Here is a 25,202-nt window from a genome sequence, read left to right as displayed (position 1 = left end):
CCAAACATACACCTTTAACAACCTTTTTCGAATTTCTAAATTAACCGTTCGCGAGCATAGAAGTGACTTCTTTTTATTAAAGGCGACACGACCATACGCTATCCTCTGCTTTATATCCCTACTACTCCTTCCATCCTGACTTATCTGACTTCCTAGGTATCTAAAATCAGTCACTTCTTCTAATTTTTCGTCTCCTATCTTTATATTCGCTCTTTCCCTACTTTTTCTTCCTTTGCACACCAGTATTTTTTTTTTTCAATTATATCCCTTACACGTTTAAGGTAGCATTTTGAAAATTTATTTTATAGTGGAATATACAGTTGTATAAGAAACCAAAATTTCAAGTTTCTTGACTGAATGGTTTGGGCTATGCCTTAATTGAAATAACAAACTTTAATCCCCCTTTTCACTATTTAAAAGGTTGAATATTTAAAGTTCCTTTTCTAGTGCACGCTTCCGCTGTGTAAGGAACGTCTATTTAAAATTTCAAGTATCTAAACCTAGGGGTTTGTGCTGTGCGTTGATATATCAGTCAGTTAGTATATCTTTTTATAAATTTAAAATTCGCATTTGATAAAGCTGCGATTAATAAGGGTTCTATTTTTGTAATATGGATACTGAGCCTTAAAAGTAATTGTTTGTATTTATAAATTGTTAATGACACCTGAAATTAGTTCATATACCTAACACATAATTCCTTAACAATCAAGACATACTCGTTATATGTTAATTATCGCTTTTATTGCTTTTTGCGCTTCTAAAGGATTAAAATCGGTGAGAGACGAAGAGGTTATTAAACTCTTGAGAAAACGTTATTCAAGCACTTCTTATGGCCTCCTTTGTCCTTCCCGGGGACCGTTCGATCTTTGTTCGCCAAGACGCAAAAAAATCGAAGTTGGCGACGGCCACACCGCATAAAAATGGGGTTGAAATACTATCGCTTCCGGCCAATAGCACGCCGATGGACGACCGCTGCTCCGGGTAATCTGATCGAACGGAAGAGACTTATTCATTTATTCGATGGAATGCATCGAGCTAGAGAACGTCTTGACCTGCTTTGTGCTGTTTCATATTCTTTTTTAACTGTAACAGCCAATTTTTAAGATATCATTGTAGTCCTGGCTAGTGCTGGGCAAAAATATCGATATACAGTGGATATCATTGGTTATAGCGACCATCGTGCTACAGCGACGTCTTATGTAAGTCCCTTGAATTTGAAGCATACTTTAGTATAAAATTCATGTGGATATAGCGACTTCGGGTGTAACGCCGAGTTCAGGTGTAGCGACTGTTTTTAATGAATCATTTGTAACAAATCCCTAGTAATCCCATGCAGGTATAGCGACAGGAGTCGGCCACTAAAGACACAAAGAGCTTTCTTACCTTTTTTTTACATTCACACAAACAGTCAACAAGTGTGGTGACTGACCTTTACCGTTGTTTCTGAGTAGCAACTGTGTTCAGTAAACTTTTGACTTCCAGATTTACTGTTAAAGAAAGGCGAAAATTGTTTCAAAATTGAAAAACAGCGTGTGTCTATATCTTCTTTAACTTTGCCTGTAACGACTTCTGGATATAATGACGAAATTACAGTGGTCCCTTCGTTGTCATTATAGCCGAAATCCACTGTATCAAATGTCATCGATATACAAAATAACTTTTTCATATTGTAACCCATTGTAATATAGTCCTTTTAATCTTAATTCCGATGAAATTTTGTAAATCCAATTGGTTCGTTTGTTGGTGAGATATTCGTTTGTTTGTCCCGAGACGTCATATGTTAATGGTTTTTGGTTTTTTTTTTTAAAGGGTGTGACTTTTTTCAAGCAGGATTATTTTTGAAGACTTATATTTCCATATTCTAACGGAATACTATGCCAAAACTAATTTTTAGCCCTTTATTTACGCATTCGAAGTTGACTATGAAGATGCCTGTCGCAATTGCAGGTAAAACGTCAAGAGTATCATCTAAATATCTAAAAGACAACGGTCAACAAAGCCGGAAAATTCTTATAGTACAGAAAAAGCCCCGCTTTGAAAACCTACAGTCATTTTTTAAAATGGCGTATTACAATATTCAATTTTTATATTTTTCTGATGCTAATTTCTGTAAAGGATTGCATTCATACATATAAGGACTTCATTAATTCAGAAAATTTCTTACAGAAAATATGGGAAAAATTTATGGTTTCATCCAAACAATACTCTGAATTAAGACTGAGGGATTTGTTTTCAAAATTATTCCAATAAATATTATTAAATATTGATTTTACTAGATAAGTGTTCCAAATAGAATTTTTTTATACGTTCTGCGCCTGTACAGGTCTTACGATTACATCGCCACTGCTTATAGACTTTTTTTATTAGATCTTACATAACAATGATTATTGACATTTTCTAATCAGTACCAACAAATTGATTTACAACAAGTAAAAATCTGATTAACTGATATAAGTATCAAATGTATCGTAATGTAATATTTCGATTTTAATTTTTAGAAGAAATGTCTGCATGTATCTACAGTATGTTTGTGAATGGTTATACATACAGAAGTATACGTTTCTAATTATTCGCTATAAGTAATAAATATTGCGTTACAACGCTCTAGATCACTGAGTATGCATTTGCATCTAATTACCAAGAAATTCGATATAATATGTATTAGTAAAAGATTAACTGTACTGATTAATTTTTAAGTTGTTGAAATGAAATGAAGAATACCACTATTCTTGCGAAAAATATCCGTTATGAAGGGAATAAAAAGTATTAATATGTAGCATTTAATTAATTAATATTTCTTTTGAATCGAAGGATAATAAAATAACGATATTTAAATTTTAACGGAAGTGCTTGTTTCTATCGCAAAACGTCGCCTTTCCTGCTATAAAATTAAGCAATTAAAAGCGCTTGCACAAAGCTCTTGTACTCATTATCTTTCAACTTTCACTTACATATGTAATAAGATATATTGTATTTCTTTGATTTTCTGCTTGTACTATCGTTCAAAAGTCTTGTTTAATGCTAGATAATCAATCTAATATAGTAAATAATTAATTATACGCCTAACATCTGCAAAATTTGATTTAATAAATTTGTTAAAAATTAATAATGAAACATTGACGCTAAATACTTTTTAAAAAGCAGATNGATAAAGTGTCTTAAGAGTCCCCGATGGTTTTTGATGTTTTTAAAGAAGCTTTCCATACTTTGTAATTTTTTCTAGGATTTTGAGTTTTATAATTATATTTTATTTGTTTTCCCTATTAATTATAGCTTCACTTAATGGCATGCCGCAAATGTGTCTTATATAATAATTAGTTTTTTACTATTTTTGCGCACAATTAACTCTTTTCATACTGTAACTTTCAAAACTCCTGAGCAAGGAAAGCGAGATCAATGAAATTGGAAATTAATGATTTTCAAATTTTTCGTTTACTTGTGCTGTGATACTTTCATTCACATGTAAATTTCCATATTATCCGGAAGCTTCCTCCAAATTTATGTCGTTAGATTTGTTGTGGAGATGAACCGGATTGTAGTTTTTCCGTTTGAACTTCAATACAAAATGTTTGATGTTTTCAATTATTTCTTTTTCGCTCTGGTTGAATTACCCGACACTATATTATGCAGTACCCAGCCGGATCATTGAAAATGTGCGGATCCAAACCGGGTACTCTTCCAGACTCTAGTTTATTCTTTGACAAAATGCTTTCTAAAAGTAAAATATTTTGATTGAATTAAATGCTTTACACAAATATATTATGGGATTTTTGACTCTAATGGTTTTGATATTATATAGTTTCAACTTTCCTGACATTATAAAGGCATCGTCTTTTCATTTCATTCTGATGTACCTACGAAACATTAAAAATCACTAAGAGATTAAATATTCCGGGGACTGCACACCAATAGTAAAATGAAAGAATACTGCAAGAAATGACAGACAAAAACATGCTTAACAGCCAAAAGTGTATTAACCACTTTCTTTACATAATGTTTTATACATTTAAACAGCTCTTCAGGGTCCTTTTGCGTATCTAGCGTAATGTTTTCGTTAATATAACATTAAATCTAACTAATTGCAAAGTAATCATCATCATGTGAACGTACAAACATTACAAAGTACATAAAACTACACAAAGTATCTTAATCTTGTAGTATTTTCTGAAACGCACTGTTAAAACAGCAGGTAAAAGTTGGTCTGTGTTCTGTCTGGCTGCCTGCGACGCGCTGATGAGATCCAAAAAAGATAGAAATCGCGATCCGCGTCTGGCAGTTTCGACAGAATACAGATCACTTCGAATTATTTTATTCGATTAAGCTAACGTGCCTATCATGTTGAGGTTGACTACGCCGGGATTCGTTTTAAGCAAGTAGATATCCACACAAGTGGATCTTGTTGGAGCATACGTAATCCTAAAATGTAGCATCGTGCTACAGATGGCGTTTACTGCGCCATTTGTAGTATTTTCTAAAACGCACTGTTAAGACAGCAGGTAAAAGTGGGTGTGTGTTCTGTCTGAGCTGCCTGCGACGCGCTGATGAGATCCAAAAAAGATAGAAATCGCGATCCGTGTCTGGCAGTTTCGACAGAATACAGACCACTTCGAATTATGTTATCTTAATACATTTTTTAATATCCAACAAACACATAAAACAGCTTATTTTTACCCGATATGGTGTACGATATTTAGGTTATAGCGTTTAACGCAATTTTATTTGTTATAGCTAATTTTCCTTTTTGTGAATTCTAGTCACATATTTATTGTGTTTATTAGATTCCTACAAATTCTATTCATCTCAACACAAACGAAACGTTGTTTCCTATTATTTCTCTAGAGGTCATCTCGAGCTTTTTGCCAATATCTTTCGTAATATAGTTTTTAAGTTGATAACAAACATCTGGATCGTCTTCGTACCAGCCACTCGACTACATTGGCCGTTGTTTGTCGTCACAGCATGAACGGGCGTGAGAATAACACGGACACGATAAACGTGGAAATTGTGCAAAACGTTTGATTTTTTGATAAAGTGTCTAATTGTTTATGTTATTTGTGAAACTAAATCGGTGTAGGAATCAATTTATTGGATACATGCATGGAATATTTGCAGATGTTGACTGTCCAAAATGGCTGACTGATATACTTACATAGGCACAATAAATAATAATGTAATAAAGCAGATGGCGACTGGTAAGTTTGAATACGTATTTTTGATGGGTTTTCCATAAAATCTGGTCAAATATTTGTAATTTTAATAGCTGCTCATGTATGTATTTTGTTTAGAATAAATTTTTGTGTTTTTGTGCACTGATATCATACAAGAAGGTGTTACGCTATTTCTTATAAGTTGTACCTACTAGTAACTTTATAAAGGAAAGAAAAGAAAACTATGCTAATCTTTGAAGAAATATAAATAAGTAAAACAGCGCTAAAATTACTTAATATTGTTCCTTACGGTATTGTTATTTAAAACAAAACAAATACGTAACAATTGATAGATATATTGTGATCGAGTCTTATTAAGCGAAAACAATAGTTAATGTATAAGTATGTTTTAATATAGTATCTACATATTTATGGAAATTAATACCTATTTAGTTTTATTTAAAAAGAGATAACGCTTATGGTTTCAGTTTTTAAAAATTTTGGAAATAGATTTTAATGACGATGCAATTAAAACTGTTTTGAGTACATTAACTTTTAAACAATCAGGTGAAATTGATAGTTATTTAGATAGCTTTATTAAAAACATTGTTTTATATATATATGGTGCATTTACATGTAGGTACTCATGCCTACATATGAATTTTATAAACTAAACATTTTTATTCTCCTCGCTTTCCTGATATTTTCTTCTCCATAAGATTTCCCTAATCCTTTTCAAGCCATCCTTTCCGTCCAATTGGATTTCCCATTTTTTGCACCATTTTCAATGTTTTCTTGTATTCCTATGCGGATTTTAAGTTTTTCATATTTTCTCTTCTTTTGTTACCTATCGATGCCTTTAAGTTAAACTTTCCATCTATTTCCATACACTTTTATGTTATTTCACTTTACATTTGTAGTACTTATATAGTATTTTATGGCTCTTTTTCTTCTTCAGTTTTTTTATGAGTCCATCAACTACATTATTTTTTTTGTAATACAAATCGTAGGAAGTTGAACTCTCTAGCTTCTTCGATTATCATTCCTTCTCACTGGAATTAGGTTGAAATTAGTAAATCGCTATGAAACTTTGTCGTGTCCTAATTAGATACAATCTTTATGCGAAATTATGAAACTATATCATTCATAAATTATTATTGTCTCTCTTTTGCGGAGATCTAGTTGTAGGGAATACTGGGTATGAACCGTAGTGACTTTGTCTTTAGTAATGTGTCTAAATTCGTACTGACTACTAATATTTATAAACAAAAATTGTAGAAACTNATCTCTTGGTCAGGCCGGAAACTTATCAATCCACCCTCGTATAATGTGTTATTAACTAATTATGTACGTATACGATAGAGAAGATAATTTTTATTTAGGCCTTGGTACAAAACAATACGAAGTTTAGGACTTTCAGCAGTGTGCCAGATATTGCTTACGCTGATGTTTTCGATTCATCATCATCATAAGATCGTCAGTCCTAAGACTGATTAGACACGCACCTCCACTCCTTCCTATCCTGAGCTAATCTTCGCATTTCCCAAAAACTAGAACAACCCACATCCTTAACTAATTGTCAACAGTAATCTAATCTAGGTCTACCTCTATTCCTCTTAACTCCTGCTTTTGCTTCTAATATATCACAGACTAGACCTTCATGCTTGAGAAGGTGTCCTACCAACCTATCTCGCCTATTTTTTATTCACTTCCATAGAGTCCTCTGTTCTCCTATTCTTTCCAATACCTCTTCATTTCTAACCTTTTCTACCCACGATATCCTCATTATTCGCCGGTAACACCACATTTCGAACGCTTCTAACCTTTTCTTTTCCACCGCGCCCACTGTTCATGTTTCGCATCCGTACAACGCCGTGCTCCAAACATACACCTTTAACAACCTTTTTCGAATTTCTAAATTAACCGTTCGCGAGCATAGAAGTGACTTCTTTTTATTAAAGGCGACACGACCATACGCTATCCTCTGCTTTATATCCCTACTACTCCTTCCATCCTGACTTATCTGACTTCCTAGGTATCTAAAATCAGTCACTTCTTCTAATTTTTCGTCTCCTATCTTTATATTCGCTCTTTCCCTACTTTTTCTTCCTTTGCACACCAGTATTTTTTTTTTTCAATTATATCCCTTACACGTTTAAGGTAGCATTTTGAAAATTTATTTTATAGTGGAATATACAGTTGTATAAGAAACCAAAATTTCAAGTTTCTTGACTGAATGGTTTGGGCTATGCCTTAATTGAAATAACAAACTTTAATCCCCCTTTTCACTATTTAAAAGGTTGAATATTTAAAGTTCCTTTTCTAGTGCACGCTTCCGCTGTGTAAGGAACGTCTATTTAAAATTTCAAGTATCTAAACCTAGGGGTTTGTGCTGTGCGTTGATATATCAGTCAGTTAGTATATCTTTTTATAAATTTAAAATTCGCATTTGATAAAGCTGCGATTAATAAGGGTTCTATTTTTGTAATATGGATACTGAGCCTTAAAAGTAATTGTTTGTATTTATAAATTGTTAATGACACCTGAAATTAGTTCATATACCTAACACATAATTCCTTAACAATCAAGACATACTCGTTATATGTTAATTATCGCTTTTATTGCTTTTTGCGCTTCTAAAGGATTAAAATCGGTGAGAGACGAAGAGGTTATTAAACTCTTGAGAAAACGTTATTCAAGCACTTCTTATGGCCTCCTTTGTCCTTCCCGGGGACCGTTCGATCTTTGTTCGCCAAGACGCAAAAAAATCGAAGTTGGCGACGGCCACACCGCATAAAAATGGGGTTGAAATACTATCGCTTCCGGCCAATAGCACGCCGATGGACGACCGCTGCTCCGGGTAATCTGATCGAACGGAAGAGACTTATTCATTTATTCGATGGAATGCATCGAGCTAGAGAACGTCTTGACCTGCTTTGTGCTGTTTCATATTCTTTTTTAACTGTAACAGCCAATTTTTAAGATATCATTGTAGTCCTGGCTAGTGCTGGGCAAAAATATCGATATACAGTGGATATCATTGGTTATAGCGACCATCGTGCTACAGCGACGTCTTATGTAAGTCCCTTGAATTTGAAGCATACTTTAGTATAAAATTCATGTGGATATAGCGACTTCGGGTGTAACGCCGAGTTCAGGTGTAGCGACTGTTTTTAATGAATCATTTGTAACAAATCCCTAGTAATCCCATGCAGGTATAGCGACAGGAGTCGGCCACTAAAGACACAAAGAGCTTTCTTACCTTTTTTTTACATTCACACAAACAGTCAACAAGTGTGGTGACTGACCTTTACCGTTGTTTCTGAGTAGCAACTGTGTTCAGTAAACTTTTGACTTCCAGATTTACTGTTAAAGAAAGGCGAAAATTGTTTCAAAATTGAAAAACAGCGTGTGTCTATATCTTCTTTAACTTTGCCTGTAACGACTTCTGGATATAATGACGAAATTACAGTGGTCCCTTCGTTGTCATTATAGCCGAAATCCACTGTATCAAATGTCATCGATATACAAAATAACTTTTTCATATTGTAACCCATTGTAATATAGTCCTTTTAATCTTAATTCCGATGAAATTTTGTAAATCCAATTGGTTCGTTTGTTGGTGAGATATTCGTTTGTTTGTCCCGAGACGTCATATGTTAATGGTTTTTGGTTTTTTTTTTTAAAGGGTGTGACTTTTTTCAAGCAGGATTATTTTTGAAGACTTATATTTCCATATTCTAACGGAATACTATGCCAAAACTAATTTTTAGCCCTTTATTTACGCATTCGAAGTTGACTATGAAGATGCCTGTCGCAATTGCAGGTAAAACGTCAAGAGTATCATCTAAATATCTAAAAGACAACGGTCAACAAAGCCGGAAAATTCTTATAGTACAGAAAAAGCCCCGCTTTGAAAACCTACAGTCATTTTTTAAAATGGCGTATTACAATATTCAATTTTTATATTTTTCTGATGCTAATTTCTGTAAAGGATTGCATTCATACATATAAGGACTTCATTAATTCAGAAAATTTCTTACAGAAAATATGGGAAAAATTTATGGTTTCATCCAAACAATACTCTGAATTAAGACTGAGGGATTTGTTTTCAAAATTATTCCAATAAATATTATTAAATATTGATTTTACTAGATAAGTGTTCCAAATAGAATTTTTTTATACGTTCTGCGCCTGTACAGGTCTTACGATTACATCGCCACTGCTTATAGACTTTTTTTATTAGATCTTACATAACAATGATTATTGACATTTTCTAATCAGTACCAACAAATTGATTTACAACAAGTAAAAATCTGATTAACTGATATAAGTATCAAATGTATCGTAATGTAATATTTCGATTTTAATTTTTAGAAGAAATGTCTGCATGTATCTACAGTATGTTTGTGAATGGTTATACATACAGAAGTATACGTTTCTAATTATTCGCTATAAGTAATAAATATTGCGTTACAACGCTCTAGATCACTGAGTATGCATTTGCATCTAATTACCAAGAAATTCGATATAATATGTATTAGTAAAAGATTAACTGTACTGATTAATTTTTAAGTTGTTGAAATGAAATGAAGAATACCACTATTCTTGCGAAAAATATCCGTTATGAAGGGAATAAAAAGTATTAATATGTAGCATTTAATTAATTAATATTTCTTTTGAATCGAAGGATAATAAAATAACGATATTTAAATTTTAACGGAAGTGCTTGTTTCTATCGCAAAACGTCGCCTTTCCTGCTATAAAATTAAGCAATTAAAAGCGCTTGCACAAAGCTCTTGTACTCATTATCTTTCAACTTTCACTTACATATGTAATAAGATATATTGTATTTCTTTGATTTTCTGCTTGTACTATCGTTCAAAAGTCTTGTTTAATGCTAGATAATCAATCTAATATAGTAAATAATTAATTATACGCCTAACATCTGCAAAATTTGATTTAATAAATTTGTTAAAAATTAATAATGAAACATTGACGCTAAATACTTTTTAAAAAGCAGATCAAACATATTTTTTTTAATACTAAGAGTCCCCGATGGTTTTTGATGTTTTTAAAGAAGCTTTCCATACTTTGTAATTTTTTCTAGGATTTTGAGTTTTATAATTATATTTTATTTGTTTTCCCTATTAATTATAGCTTCACTTAATGGCATGCCGCAAATGTGTCTTATATAATAATTAGTTTTTTACTATTTTTGCGCACAATTAACTCTTTTCATACTGTAACTTTCAAAACTCCTGAGCAAGGAAAGCGAGATCAATGAAATTGGAAATTAATGATTTTCAAATTTTTCGTTTACTTGTGCTGTGATACTTTCATTCACATGTAAATTTCCATATTATCCGGAAGCTTCCTCCAAATTTATGTCGTTAGATTTGTTGTGGAGATGAACCGGATTGTAGTTTTTCCGTTTGAACTTCAATACAAAATGTTTGATGTTTTCAATTATTTCTTTTTCGCTCTGGTTGAATTACCCGACACTATATTATGCAGTACCCAGCCGGATCATTGAAAATGTGCGGATCCAAACCGGGTACTCTTCCAGACTCTAGTTTATTCTTTGACAAAATGCTTTCTAAAAGTAAAATATTTTGATTGAATTAAATGCTTTACACAAATATATTATGGGATTTTTGACTCTAATGGTTTTGATATTATATAGTTTCAACTTTCCTGACATTATAAAGGCATCGTCTTTTCATTTCATTCTGATGTACCTACGAAACATTAAAAATCACTAAGAGATTAAATATTCCGGGGACTGCACACCAATAGTAAAATGAAAGAATACTGCAAGAAATGACAGACAAAAACATGCTTAACAGCCAAAAGTGTATTAACCACTTTCTTTACATAATGTTTTATACATTTAAACAGCTCTTCAGGGTCCTTTTGCGTATCTAGCGTAATGTTTTCGTTAATATAACATTAAATCTAACTAATTGCAAAGTAATCATCATCATGTGAACGTACAAACATTACAAAGTACATAAAACTACACAAAGTATCTTAATCTTGTAGTATTTTCTGAAACGCACTGTTAAAACAGCAGGTAAAAGTTGGTCTGTGTTCTGTCTGGCTGCCTGCGACGCGCTGATGAGATCCAAAAAAGATAGAAATCGCGATCCGCGTCTGGCAGTTTCGACAGAATACAGATCACTTCGAATTATTTTATTCGATTAAGCTAACGTGCCTATCATGTTGAGGTTGACTACGCCGGGATTCGTTTTAAGCAAGTAGATATCCACACAAGTGGATCTTGTTGGAGCATACGTAATCCTAAAATGTAGCATCGTGCTACAGATGGCGTTTACTGCGCCATTTGTAGTATTTTCTAAAACGCACTGTTAAGACAGCAGGTAAAAGTGGGTCTGTGTTCTGTCTGAGCTGCCTGCGACGCGCTGATGAGATCCAAAAAAGATAGAAATCGCGATCCGTGTCTGGCAGTTTCGACAGAATACAGACCACTTCGAATTATGTTATCTTAATACATTTTTTAATATCCAACAAACACATAAAACAGCTTATTTTTACCCGATATGGTGTACGATATTTAGGTTATAGCGTTTAACGCAATTTTATTTGTTATAGCTAATTTTCCTTTTTGTGAATTCTAGTCACATATTTATTGTGTTTATTAGATTCCTACAAATTCTATTCATCTCAACACAAACGAAACGTTGTTTCCTATTATTTCTCTAGAGGTCATCTCGAGCTTTTTGCCAATATCTTTCGTAATATAGTTTTTAAGTTGATAACAAACATCTGGATCGTCTTCGTACCAGCCACTCGACTACATTGGCCGTTGTTTGTCGTCACAGCATGAACGGGCGTGAGAATAACACGGACACGATAAACGTGGAAATTGTGCAAAACGTTTGATTTTTTGATAAAGTGTCTAATTGTTTATGTTATTTGTGAAACTAAATCGGTGTAGGAATCAATTTATTGGATACTTGCATGGAATATTTGCAGCTGTTGACTGTCCAAAATGGCTGACTGATATACCTGCATAGGCACAATAAATAATAATGTAATAAAGCAGATGGCGACTGGTAAGTTTGAATACGTATTTTTGATGGGTTTTCCATAAAAACTGGTCAAATATTTGTAATTTTAATAGCTGCTCATGTATGTATTTTGTTTAGAATAAATTTTTGTGTTTTTGTGCACTGATATCATACAAGAAGGTGTTACGCTATTTCTTATAAGTTGTACCTACTAGTAACTTTATAAAGGAAAGAAAAGAAAACTATGCTAATCTTTGAAGAAATATAAATAAGTAAAACAGCGCTAAAATTACTTAATATTGTTCCTTACGGTATTGTTATTTAAAACAAAACAAATACGTAACAATTGATAGATATATTGTGATCGAGTCTTATTAAGCGAAAACAATAGTTAATGTATAAGTATGTTTTAATATAGTATCTACATATTTATGGAAATTAATACCTATTTAGTTTTATTTAAAAAGAGATAACGCTTATGGTTTCAGTTTTTAAAAATTTTGGAAATAGATTTTAATGACGATGCAATTAAAACTGTTTTGAGTACATTAACTTTTAAACAATCAGGTGAAATTGATAGTTATTTAGATAGCTTTATTAAAAACATTGTTTTATATATATATGGTGCATTTACATGTAGGTACTCATGCCTACATATGAATTTTATAAACTAAACATTTTTATTCTCCTCGCTTTCCTGATATTTTCTTCTCCATAAGATTTCCCTAATCCTTTTCAAGCCATCCTTTCCGTCCAATTGGATTTCCCATTTTTTGCACCATTTTCAATGTTTTCTTGTATTCCTATGCGGATTTTAAGTTTTTCATATTTTCTCTTCTTTTGTTACCTATCGATGCCTTTAAGTTAAACTTTCCATCTATTTCCATACACTTTTATGTTATTTCACTTTACATTTGTAGTACTTATATAGTATTTTATGGCTCTTTTTCTTCTTCAGTTTTTTTATGAGTCCATCAACTACATTATTTTTTTTGTAATACAAATCGTAGGAAGTTGAACTCTCTAGCTTCTTCGATTATCATTCCTTCTCACTGGAATTAGGTTGAAATTAGTAAATCGCTATGAAACTTTGTCGTGTCCTAATTAGATACAATCTTTATGCGAAATTATGACACTATATCATTCATAAATTATTATTGTCTCTCTTTTGCGGAGATCTAGTTGTAGGGAATACTGGGTATGAACCGTAGTGACTTTGTCTTTAGTAATGTGTCTAAATTCGTACTGACTACTAATATTTATAAACAAAAATTGTAGAAACTGTTTTAAGTTTTAATGTTTTTCATTTTCTCTCTTGATATTTTGAAAATCACAATTTTTTTTTTAATGTATCAAATTGAGAATTTTGCATAACAAACTTATGTGTTATTAAATTTGATTTTCTTGAAAAGTACAGTAACAAATATAAAAAAAATGTATCAGATAATCAAAAATAATTACACGCAAAATAAGGACTCTAATCAATTTAGAAAGAAATAATCATTATAAGGATAACATTATCCTAGAAATTTTCATATCTCTTATTATATTAATCAAAAAATGTTTAATTGATCTTTATTCTACTTAATTATTGGCTAACATTCAAATATTAGTTCTTAAAATCTCATTATTAATTCGTAATACCTTTGCAGGTATCACTAAAAACGCAAAAGATATGGTTACACCCAAGCTAAACTATTAATTAATCGTTGAATGTGGACTTTTATTAATCAATCTTTTACATTTACTGCAGCCCGTTTAGATATCGTAACTGTGAGTTTAAAAACACAAAGGAGTTATTTTTACAACAAGAATTTTTTTATAAAGAAATTCTTAGCCATTTACCTCACTGATCTAGTTTGATAGGCGACACAACAGGAATGCCTAATACCAGTCGTAGATCTGAACCTAACCCGGAATAACATCCAATCAGTAACGTTATTTATTAATAGGTATCATACAGTTACTGTAGCTGTATGTATGCACATCATACATTAGTCTGTCAAGGTTAAATGAAACTAGAACCAGGAAAAACTGTATCACTGACTAATTAACCAATAGATAGTTGAATAGATGTAAATATTAGCAATAATGTAGTTATAAAAGTGGGCGTTTACACTGCAATATTGTAGATATTCTTAGCCATATCAAGGTCAAGTAATATCATTAATTCGGTTGTTGTCGTCGAGTTTAAACTTTATTTCAAATTAAGGTTTTGTTTTGACATGACGATTTAAAAGGTTATTGGGGATATACGTATAATAAATATTTTTTATGGTAACGTTTTTTGATCCATTCTTGCAATGATGATATTTTTCTAATATAGATACTAGATTTTGTTGTATTTTTGATCATGTCTTTGATGTTTTTAATTTGATATTTCACTGTCGTTTATTAATTCTTTTAAAATTATCAATGTACAAGTAGTTTTGTTTTAAAAAAATATCGAAAAAAGGTGAAAGAGGAGAAGTAACCGAAGTAAGACCCCATGATACCTTTTCTGTTCCTTCGACTCATGGATCCCTTCATGTTACGTATTTAATGTAAAATTGTAAAATGATGGGTTATTTATAAAGTTAATGGTTTATTTTTGTAAAAATAGGGACCCCCCCAAAACATGTGCTTGGGGCTACGAATATCCAATACACATCACTGGGTACAAGTACAAGAAAATGGGGTTTTGCGTAATTTTGGCTTTTTAACCAAAGAAATTTTGTTCTTTACAGTGGTTCATACCAATTTAATTTCTATTGTACGAAGGCGGTTCAATAAGTAACCGTGTTAGACATGAAGACACCTTTTTTTTTAAAATTTGTTTTTTTATTTTTCAACATAGTCCCCTTTTAGAAAGATACACTTCTCCCAACGACCCTGCCATTTTTTTTACCCCTCCAAAAAATAAGATTTATCGAACTCTCCAAAATCCCCCCTGTCTTGGCGATGACTTCCTCGTTTGAGCTAAATTTCTTTCTCGCTAGTCATTTCTTCATGGTAGGGAACAAGATGAAGTCGCAGGGAGTCAAATCGAGTGAGTACGGGGTGTGCGGCAGCAAATTCATAACGTAATTCATGCATTTTGGCGGCAACAACTCCTGATGAATGTGCCGGTGCGTTATCGTGTTGAAAACGCACCTTCTTTTTCGTCAAATGCGTCCGTGTCTCCTTCAATTTTTTGTCGAAGCGGTCCAATAACTCACTGTAGTATTGTCCAGTGATCGTTCTTCCTTTTCCTAAAAAATCCGTAAAATGATTTCCTCGGTAACAACGTTTGCCAGGCTTCCTGGTCGCTCCTATCAAAAACGGATCTTTGCCCACGTTTAAATTCGTTGAAGCAATATCTAACTGTGGTCGTAGATGGCGAAATGTCTCCATAAATAGTATCCAACTTTGTTTTCATTTCCTCGCATTTTTTCCCATCCAAAAACAAAAAGCGAGTTACCGAACGATACTGCTCTTTTTCCATCTTAGTTTTAAGAAGTTTGCTCGTAATTGCTCAAATGTACCATAACGTCAATCGGAATTGTAACTCTATTCTAAATCACATTCATTTTTTAAATTATTCTAATATTAATATTACTTTCTCTGTTTCCATAATCACTCATAAAACTTCTCACATAAAATCAACAATGCTTTTCTCATTGTATGCCATTCTGTCTCCGTTTAGAAACGCCAGTTTCCTTTTTCTATCCCAGTAGGAAGCATTTTTTTCTCTCATTTCATTAACCACATTGGAAAAGAATGTGAAAAGATATGCACACATGTACATCTGTATATACCAACAAAATGTTAATGAGAGCATTTAAGTGTTAACCGTACATCCTCGACTAATAGTCACGGGAATGAAAGTGTAGCTATTGCACTGAAGAAACAGCCAACTACTCATTATATCCTACATACATTTATTATAAATATATGTTTGTATGTAATGCTTTATTTTCTAACGAAAGTGATGACACGGAAAATCGCCTCGGGTTAATAATAATAAAAATAACATTCTACGTGACGTATTAAGGTCATCCAGATTTTATTGAAATGATATAAATCTTCATACTTATTCAATTATGATGTGCGCCAGGAGGCAACGATTGTTGAAGACAGCCATCAATACGAATTGAAACAAAATAACAACAATAATATATAAAAAAATGTCAAGAAAAAATACTGTTATGTCGATTAATCATCATCATCGTAAGGTCATCAGTCCTAAGACTGGTTGGACACGCACCCCCCACTTCTTCCTATCCTGATAGCTAATATTCGCTTTCCCATAAAACTAGGAAAAAAAAACTTTTGGGTGTTTCATTCCCACCAGCCAGTAATGCTGGTGGGCGGGCAGTCCCTCCAGACTATGCCGGAAGGTAGGGCGGAAGGCCCTCTTCAGCCTGCTTTCAGGAATCGTGGGAATGGGTGGGGGTTCGGGTGAGAAAGTTGAGACGGACGAAATGAAGACAGAAGAGTATGAAAGATTATCTGTGGAATATTACTGCCTCAGCATTTGCCTAAATGATCCTAAGAAACCACAGAAAACTTGGATCAAGGCAGATGGACCCGGAGTCGAACCGGCGTCCTCCCGAATGCTAAGCAATGGTCTAAACATCTAGGCCATGCCGCTTAGGAAAAAAAAAACTTTTGGGTGTTTCATTCCCACCAGCAACTAATGCTGGTGGGCGGGCAGTCCCTCCGGACTACGCCGGAAGGTGAGGCGGAAGGCCCTCGTCAGCCCGCTTTCAGGAATCGTGGGAATGGGTGGGTGGTGGTTCGGGTGAGAAAGATGAGACGGACGAAATGAAGACATAAGAGAATGAAAGATTATCTGTGGAATATTACTGCTCCAGCATTTGCCTAAGTGATCCAAGGAAACCACAGAAAAACTTGGACCAAAGCAGACGGACCCGGAATCGAACCGGCGTCCTCCCGAATGCTAAGCAATAGTCTGGACCTCTAGGCCATGCCGCTCGGTATAAAACTAGAACGTCCCACATCCTTCACTATTTGCGACCAGTAAACTAATCTAGCTCTACCTCTACCCCTTCTAATTTTTGCCTCTAATATGTCTCTGACTGGACCTTCATGCCTGAGAAGATGTCCTACTAACCTATGTCGCCTATTTCTTATTGACTTCCATAGAGTCCTCTGTTCTCTTACTCTTTCTAATATCTCTTTATTTCTAACCTTTTTTATCAACGGTATCCTCATCTTTCGCCGGTAACACCACATTTCAAACTGTTCTAACCTTTTCTTTTTCGTTGCGCCCACCGTCCATGTTTCGCACCCGTACAGCGCCGCGCTCCAAACATACACCCTTAACCATACTTTCTAAATTAATCGTTCACGAGCATAGAAGTGACTTCTTCTTATTGAAGGCGACACAACCCTGCGCTAACCTCCGTTTTATCCACCGATCCTGTATTAGTATTTTAAAGTCTCCACTCCAGAAGTCTCCATAGATTTTAGCCACAACCTATCTATGATCGAATCTTTACATTTAAATACGTCCAATACGTCAAAAGGTTGGTGATTTTTATCATTATGGCATACTTAAGAAAACTACTCTTTTGTGTGTTTTTTACAAAATTAAACTATATAATAAATATATGATAGGCAACAAAGATATTTGTTGTGTGAAATGTACTTTTCAGGATATAAAAACTTAATTGCCAATTAAATTCTAACTCTATCATATCTATTACTTAGTAGAACGTTTATTTTTTTTTAAGCATTCTTACGATTAGTTAATTTGAATCGTTAAGCCGCATTATTGGCGCCAGATAGTCGTAGATAGGAACCACAATTTTGGTCCCGTTATTACACTTACTTTTCACGAATAATATCTGTCATGGAATTGGGAAATACCGCGTTTAACAGACTCGTAAACAACGGCAAGAATTTGGAACACAATTACTTTTTTTCGACTCAATCGAATTATGTGTATTACAATTCCAAATCTGCATATTTTTATTGAATATTTAATGAAAGTAAATGAGAGCCTTAAATGTCTTTCACCCACTAATGGTCACAAAATATAATACATAGATCAATTAATTACAATATAGATTGTAGATAAATGTTACGTCATTAGAGGCACACAACAGCCAGTGCCCAATTCTCTTTTTCATGAAAAATAAAATATGTTTTATCAACTGAACTAAAATTTTTAGAATGATGCAAATTCATCACTGAAATTAAAAGAACTGATATTATTATTTTAAAATGCTTATAAACAACGGAGCATATGTATATAATTGTCTAACACATCCTCTATTCTCACCGGAAGGAATTCGCACCTCTTGATTAGTAAATTATTCTCAACACACACTAAGTTTGACGCCAGAATTGATAGGAAATGTATGGATATACAAACACGATGTTACAAACCCAAAAAAGGAAACTGTAGAATTAGTCGTATGTGACATGTGAAAAATTAATTAAAGAACAGAAAATCATTCAGAAAAAATCCTGTATAGTACAACCAACTATTAATAAATAAATTATTATTATTTATATAAAGTAAATACTTAACTGAAAACTAATTTTCACTGTGGAATCAACATTTTTGAATGAATCATCAAAAGGTTTAAATCGCATTTATAAGACTTCATTGTTTATATTTAAAAATGGCTGAGGAATTTTTTTGTAAGAATTCCATATTTTTCAAAAAATGATTGCATCTATACTTCGTTTAGTTTCTGTAGCGATGTAACCTTGAGTTTGACCGGCGCAAAGTAGAAAAGAACTGCACTAGGCCAGAAAAGAAAGGAGACAACTCTCGGTCAAACTCTAAACCGGTGAGAAGCGTATAATCCGTACAGTACTGCACGGAAAAATTGACCATTTTATCCATTAAATTTGCATTGCTTAAATGTGCTGTTATTGGTACCAATTACTACTAAAAATACCATCGAGATATTTATTTATATTTGAAGACGTATTAAAGGCTTTAACGCTTGTTTTCGACTCGCACTACTATTCATAATTGAAGAAAACTTTTGGCAGGTACTGTATGAAAAAGTATGTTTAATGATCAAGAGTCGAGGGTATAATGAGCTTTTTTCTCCCTACCTACGATTTTGCCAACGCGCATTCAAGACATTGCAAGGGGCACATGGCTAGAGAAAGTAAATGAAGTATAATAGAATATCCTTGTGTTAAATTCTCAAACTTACCACTGGTGTATTATTTAAAACTAAACGATACTTTTTATTAATTTATGTAATTTAAGGTACGAAATATTAATCACCCAAGTTGGGCACGCACCTGAGAGAGATTTTTCCATTTTAAGTCCATTACATTGACATAATCTGTATTTACTATGTAATGATCTTTTGCTATTATTGCAATAACACCTAATCCTGGACATATTAAAATTGTTTTCAACAAATATGCGAGTTAACTACGTGCTATTACCTAATAAATTTTGTAAAGCAGCTTTACGTCAGTCCGTTCTGCGGTACTTCTTAATCGCATGTCTCCTTTCCTTTTTAGCTAGTTTATAGTCATTTTCCGGTGATTTACGAGCTAGTTGGTAACGGGAAAAAGCATTTATGCTTTTTAACTGCACACATTCAGATGGTTGGAGGTGTCTACTTAACAATTTAATGTCTGTTTAAGTAGGTATATAAGTACAACTATCATTTAAAATTTCGTACAATCATAAAGGAATTTCTTGGATACGCAGTCAACTGTATGATTTCTATTTATTATTACTAACAAATATAATAGAAACATGTAGCAAACACAGATATTTACCCAATTTCCTTTTGAAACTCTGTATCCAAAAAAATTAATGCAATGCGATTTTTTTAAACCAAAAGGAAACAGGGAAAGTCTTTTAGTTTTAAATGATAAGAATCAAGAAAAAATATTACTCAAAATTTTTATTACATAAACTCCAATTAGTAGTTTTGCAGGTTGAAAACTAACAGGTACTGTAAAGCACTAAGCGTTTTTTTTCTTAGTCTGTACCAGCCCAAAATTGTTTGTATTGTCCCAACGATTTTAATTGTAAAAAAATGATTTAAGTACCATCATCATAAGGTCGTCAGTCCTACCACTGGTTGGACACGCACATCCACTCTTTCCTATCCGGAGCTAATCTTCGCATTTCCCTAAAACTAGCACATCCCACATCCTTAAATATTTGCGAACTTGCGAACACTTCTAACCTTTTCTTTTCCGCCGCGTCCACTGTCTATGTTTCGCACCCATACAGCGCCGTGCTCCAAACATACACCATTAACAGCCTTTCACTTTTAAGCAGAGGGAACGTTGTTAAAAATATAAGGGAAAACATTACTGTATTGTCTTTTACATCAGGTTGCATATTAGAAATAAATATCTTATCGGTAATAGCATTAATGAAGGAGGTCCTACAAAACGTTTTTATTTCAAAATTTTCTTTTTATTCTCATAAATCTTCCCATAAAATTGTCTGTTGACACAAAAGATGTTGTTCAAGTTGATTACTAAAATATTAATTTGTATGAATACCTACAAGATGATAGACGTAAAGCGATGTATAATCGTTGGATTCAAATACAAGTAAGTTTTGTAATGCTGTAAGACACTATACATTTTAACGATAAAATTAATAATAAATAGTAGATAATATTGTTTTATTTATTTTGCGCTGCCGCGCCACTTCTTTCTCCTATGAGGGAGCACACGAATTTTTGGAAGGATTGTAAGTGCAAATAATTTACCTCAGTGGTGAATAACACGAATAACTGCACTTAGTAATATTTATTTACAAATATACAGTTACACTGATGCTACTAATTGTTGTTTGTTGTTGTCTTAATTGTTCTTATTTTTGTTGTCTTATTATTATGTGTGTGTCAGCCTATTTATAACATAATCTCCACCCTGATAGAGGAAGGGGTGAAGGTGCTAACCAACTGGTTTCTCATATTATTTAAGTACTTGAAGATAAAGTATCTTAAAGATATTGTTACCTGCAAAGTTCGATACCCTAAAATTATACCTAAACCACTTACATATAATATTTGTAAAAACCAACAAAATTGAATATTTGAATTTCCAACTTAATGGTTCAAGGAACCGGCAGGTAAATGTACCCTGGTCGGAACAAATATACTTTTCCTTCGGTATCCTTTTCTTATATTGACTAGCGTGAAGCAAAACAACCACTAATTTTAATCTTTGTATGAATGCAAAATGAGGAAGGACATAAAGCGTATTTTAAGTAACAGTAATAGTACAATTCATAATATTACATGATGATCTTTGCATCACCGCAATTTAAAACGTTCAAATCCAAGAACAAACAACTTTCATCAACATTTTCAGGTCAAAATGTCAACGACTAGGTGCAAGTATTACCAGTAAATTGATTCGACGACGATAACGGTGAATTGTAATAGCTGAAATTTATTTAAGGTGTAAAGTTTGTTATTTTGTTCGTTGTCCCGCACCAAATGACACCTTTGGTATTATAATTTCACATTGACTGTAAGAGAGGTTTGCAAATTGTCTGATGTGTGGGCATATCACGAGACATCAAACCTTGACTTAGTTTTTGTTTTCAGTTGAGAAATTTATGCCAGAAGATTCAAATTTGAATTTCTTTAAATCATGTAACTAAATAGCTTTGAGGTAGAAACTCAAACCTTGTATGCAAAAAAATACGTCACAAAGCTGTAGTATACTAGATGCAACTTTTCATGAGATGTCCCCTTCTTTTAACGATGAATTTTTTTGCAATGCATGTATTAAATTTACATTTTATTTTCAGAATTATCCAGAGAGGAAGCTACTTTTAGAATTATCCAGAAAGGAAGCTCAAGCTATCAGGCTATCGCATTCATTATCTATCCATGTAAGTTTTGAATAAACTTTTTAAAATAAATAAACTTAATTGAACAACTAGACGTTAGATTAGGTTAATCTAATTTAAACACTACAAAGTTTCGCTATGTTGTTATAACAACGCTTGGATCGTCATCATAAGGTCGTCAGTCCTAAGACTGGTTGGACACGCACCTCCAATCTTTCCTATCCTGAGCTAATCTTCGCATTTTCCTAAAGCTAGAGCAACCTTAACTATTTGCGAACAGTAATCTAATCTAGGTCTACCTCTACCCCTCCTAACTTCCGTTTCTGCCTCTAATATCTCTGACTAGACCTTCATGTGTCTTACTAATCTATGTCGCCTATTTTTTATTCACTTCCATAGAGATCTGTTCTCATATTCTTTCTAATACCTCTTTATTTCTAACCTTTTCTTTTTCGCCGCGCCTACTGTCCATGCTTCGCACCCATACAGCGCCGTGCTCCAAACATACACCATTAATAAGGAATTTCTAAATTAACCGTTCGCGAGCTTAGAAGTGACTTCTTTTTATTGAAGGCGACTCGACCCTGCTATTTCCTCTGCTTTATATCCCTACTATTCCTTCCGTCCTGACTTATCTGACTTGCTATATACCTAAAATCGGTCACTTCTTCTAATTTTTCGTTTCCCACTCTTTATATTCGCTCTTTCCCTTTACATAACCCTTGTATGAGATTATAAAATTCCCCATTTGAAAATATCAATATAATTTAAAATAACTTAGATACTATCTGTAATATGGTAAAGTTACTTTTTTTATTTTATTCGTGTTTTTCACCTTTGTTTACTAGCAATTTCGAAATAAAAGAGTAATAAAAATATTTTCAATTTATAGCGAATGTATTCGCGCAATTTACAAACAACAAACGCAGGGATAATGTTGCATAATCTGATTTTATGAAAGTTCTGATTAACGTTCACTTGTTTCTTATATTCAAAACGTATTATATTTGCTCAATATCATCTGAAGCATGAAAAGCTTTTGAACACGTTACAAAAACAGCACTACACAATCATAATCGGGCACTACTTACGCAATAATTGTTTAATTAATTGTTAAATTAATTGAAATGTGATTTCCACTCTTTAAACTATCATTTAATAAAATCGTTTAAGCAATTGTAGCTATATGTGTAGATATGTTTGAAATTTTAGTTCTGTTCTATATATTGCTAATAACCTGTTTGTTACAACAGATATTTATTTCGTTATAGGCAAGTAAAAAGTTCATTTGGACTGCAAATACTCCGAAATAATAATGTGATTAGTTCTAATAAAAAATAGCCTTAAGTAGGTAGTAATTGTAAGACAAAACAAAATAGGCATTTGTGTCATTACCGAATTTTTCCATGCTAAACGTATTAGCGAATTAGATACTTCTAAGTGGTCTACTTCTCTTTAAAAATGATTTGTTAAGGTCATATTTAATGCACTACAAAATACGATAAGTGCAACATCAAATACAGATGATTTCTAAACGTTCTGTTATATTGTTCGCTTATATGTGCGGCATTAAAACATTGAAACGTTTAAATTTTATTACCTGCATGCTGAATGTTCTATAGCAGGAATAACAAACTAATCAGTGTCATTTTTTATATAAAAACAGGTGTCAAAAAATTTATTCATTTCTATTTGCAGTAAAAAGCAAGTTCATTTAATTTAGTTGGTTTCAATTTTAATCATTAATTATCCGATAATTAGGCATAGGATTGCACTGCGGCTTCTTCAGAAGTTTCACTTTACGCGGCAGTAACAATAAGCTTATAAAAATAGGTCAAACGATAAGTGTTTTATCCATATTCGAGATAAATTTTGAATATGCAAATGTAGATTCTGCTAGCTATAAAATGAGAAATTTGTGAGATATACTCTCAAAATCAATGGAATTAAGAAAGATATACTCAAGTCAGTTTAAGAAGGCGAAGTCAATAGTAAATCCATTAATTGCAATAGAAGAGGTTTACAACCATGTTTTACACATTATTCAGCATACAACAGTCTCTCTTTTTATTTTGTCAAATATTTTTGTTCTTGTGTATAGGATTGTCACAAGAAATTAGTAAACAATTCATTTCTAAGAAGGATTTGTGCTGAAATTTTATTTAAAACATCGCCTTCCGAAATTGACTTACACTAACGATACACACCTACGTACAAAATACCATAAAATATGTAAGTAAGTAAAGTATGTAGTTTGTTTTCAATTTATGTGTAAAATACCGACGACCTTGCCTTCCTAAAATGACCCGAACATACCTAATAATACAATTACGCTTACGTTATAATGTAATGTTGTGTCACAGATCATAAAAGAATAACCAGAAACCATAAAGTTCATGTATTATAGCGCATATATTTGTATGTATGAGGCGGTTAAAATAAAAATTACAAAGAATGTAACAAACCTGTAATTCTAGATGGAAGAACTCAGCGACCGGGGTAATTTTCCTCGCTACATCCACGTTCACAGCAGAACAAAAAGAATCCTGAAACGGAAAGTAAAACAATTAAAAATGTTTAAATTTTAATGAAACGTAAAGCGACTAATTGCTAACGTATATACGTAGTTACCCGCGTTCTTGGAAGACATTGTTCTCGTTCTCTACATAATAACCTTAAAATAAAAATTAAAAGTAAATACATGTAATTTAATAAAACGAGTTCTAGAGTGCGACTTAACTTTTAAACTAATGGGACATTAAAGTGAAGGAAGACAATACTAAATACCAGTTTAAGAAGAAAAATATTAGACACAAAATAACCGACAATGAGCTGTGTACAATAGCAGAAAATGTATTGATTTTTTAGTCCCAGTCTTGGTATTGGTAATAAAAAAATAATCCCTTTGTATGCTAAGGAAACAAAAGAATATTCTATTTACTGGAAGAGATTTCGCGTTATAGAAGAAGCCCAAATATCCAAAATATGTTCCGTTATGTTTATTTCGGTAGATACGAGGGTGGATTGATAAGTTTCCGGCCTGACCAAGAAAAACAAGGTTTTTAAACATTTTTTTTTTTTATTTCTCAACATAATCTCCTCCAAGGCTGATACATTTCTCATAGCGGTGTTCCAGTCTATTAATGCCATCTCTATAGACTGATTCGTCAAGCTCCTCAAAATAACCATTTACAGCTTCGATTACTTCTTCATTGTCCGCAAATCTCT

The 25,202-nt window shown here is 32.8% G+C and overlaps 1 protein-coding gene and 1 long non-coding RNA gene across 2 annotated transcripts in view; one reads left to right on the top strand and one right to left on the bottom strand.

Moving 5' to 3' along the window:
- The window catches only part of LOC108740489, a 236,422-nt gene that overhangs the window by 163,623 nt on the left and 47,597 nt on the right, over nt 1-25,202 (bottom strand). The window contains exon 2 of the mRNA XM_025981020.1: nt 24,440-24,520. The gene's annotated coding sequence lies outside the window, so the exon portion shown is untranslated. The remainder of the gene's footprint in view (nt 1-24,439; nt 24,521-25,202) is intronic.
- LOC108740490 overlaps nt 11,938-25,202 on the top strand; it is a 62,204-nt gene continuing 48,939 nt past the window's right edge. Inside the window, exons 1-2 of the long non-coding RNA XR_001938339.2 lie at nt 11,938-12,226; nt 21,933-22,016. This is a non-coding gene — a long non-coding RNA (uncharacterized LOC108740490). The remainder of the gene's footprint in view (nt 12,227-21,932; nt 22,017-25,202) is intronic.

This window comes from Agrilus planipennis, unplaced genomic scaffold, assembly GCF_000699045.2.
Source record: "Agrilus planipennis isolate EAB-ADULT unplaced genomic scaffold, Apla_2.0 scaffold10, whole genome shotgun sequence".
NCBI classification, from domain to species: Eukaryota; Metazoa; Arthropoda; class Insecta; order Coleoptera; family Buprestidae; genus Agrilus; species Agrilus planipennis.
Note: the sequence above shows the minus strand (reverse complement) of the source record. Positions and strands in the feature narration are given on the sequence as shown.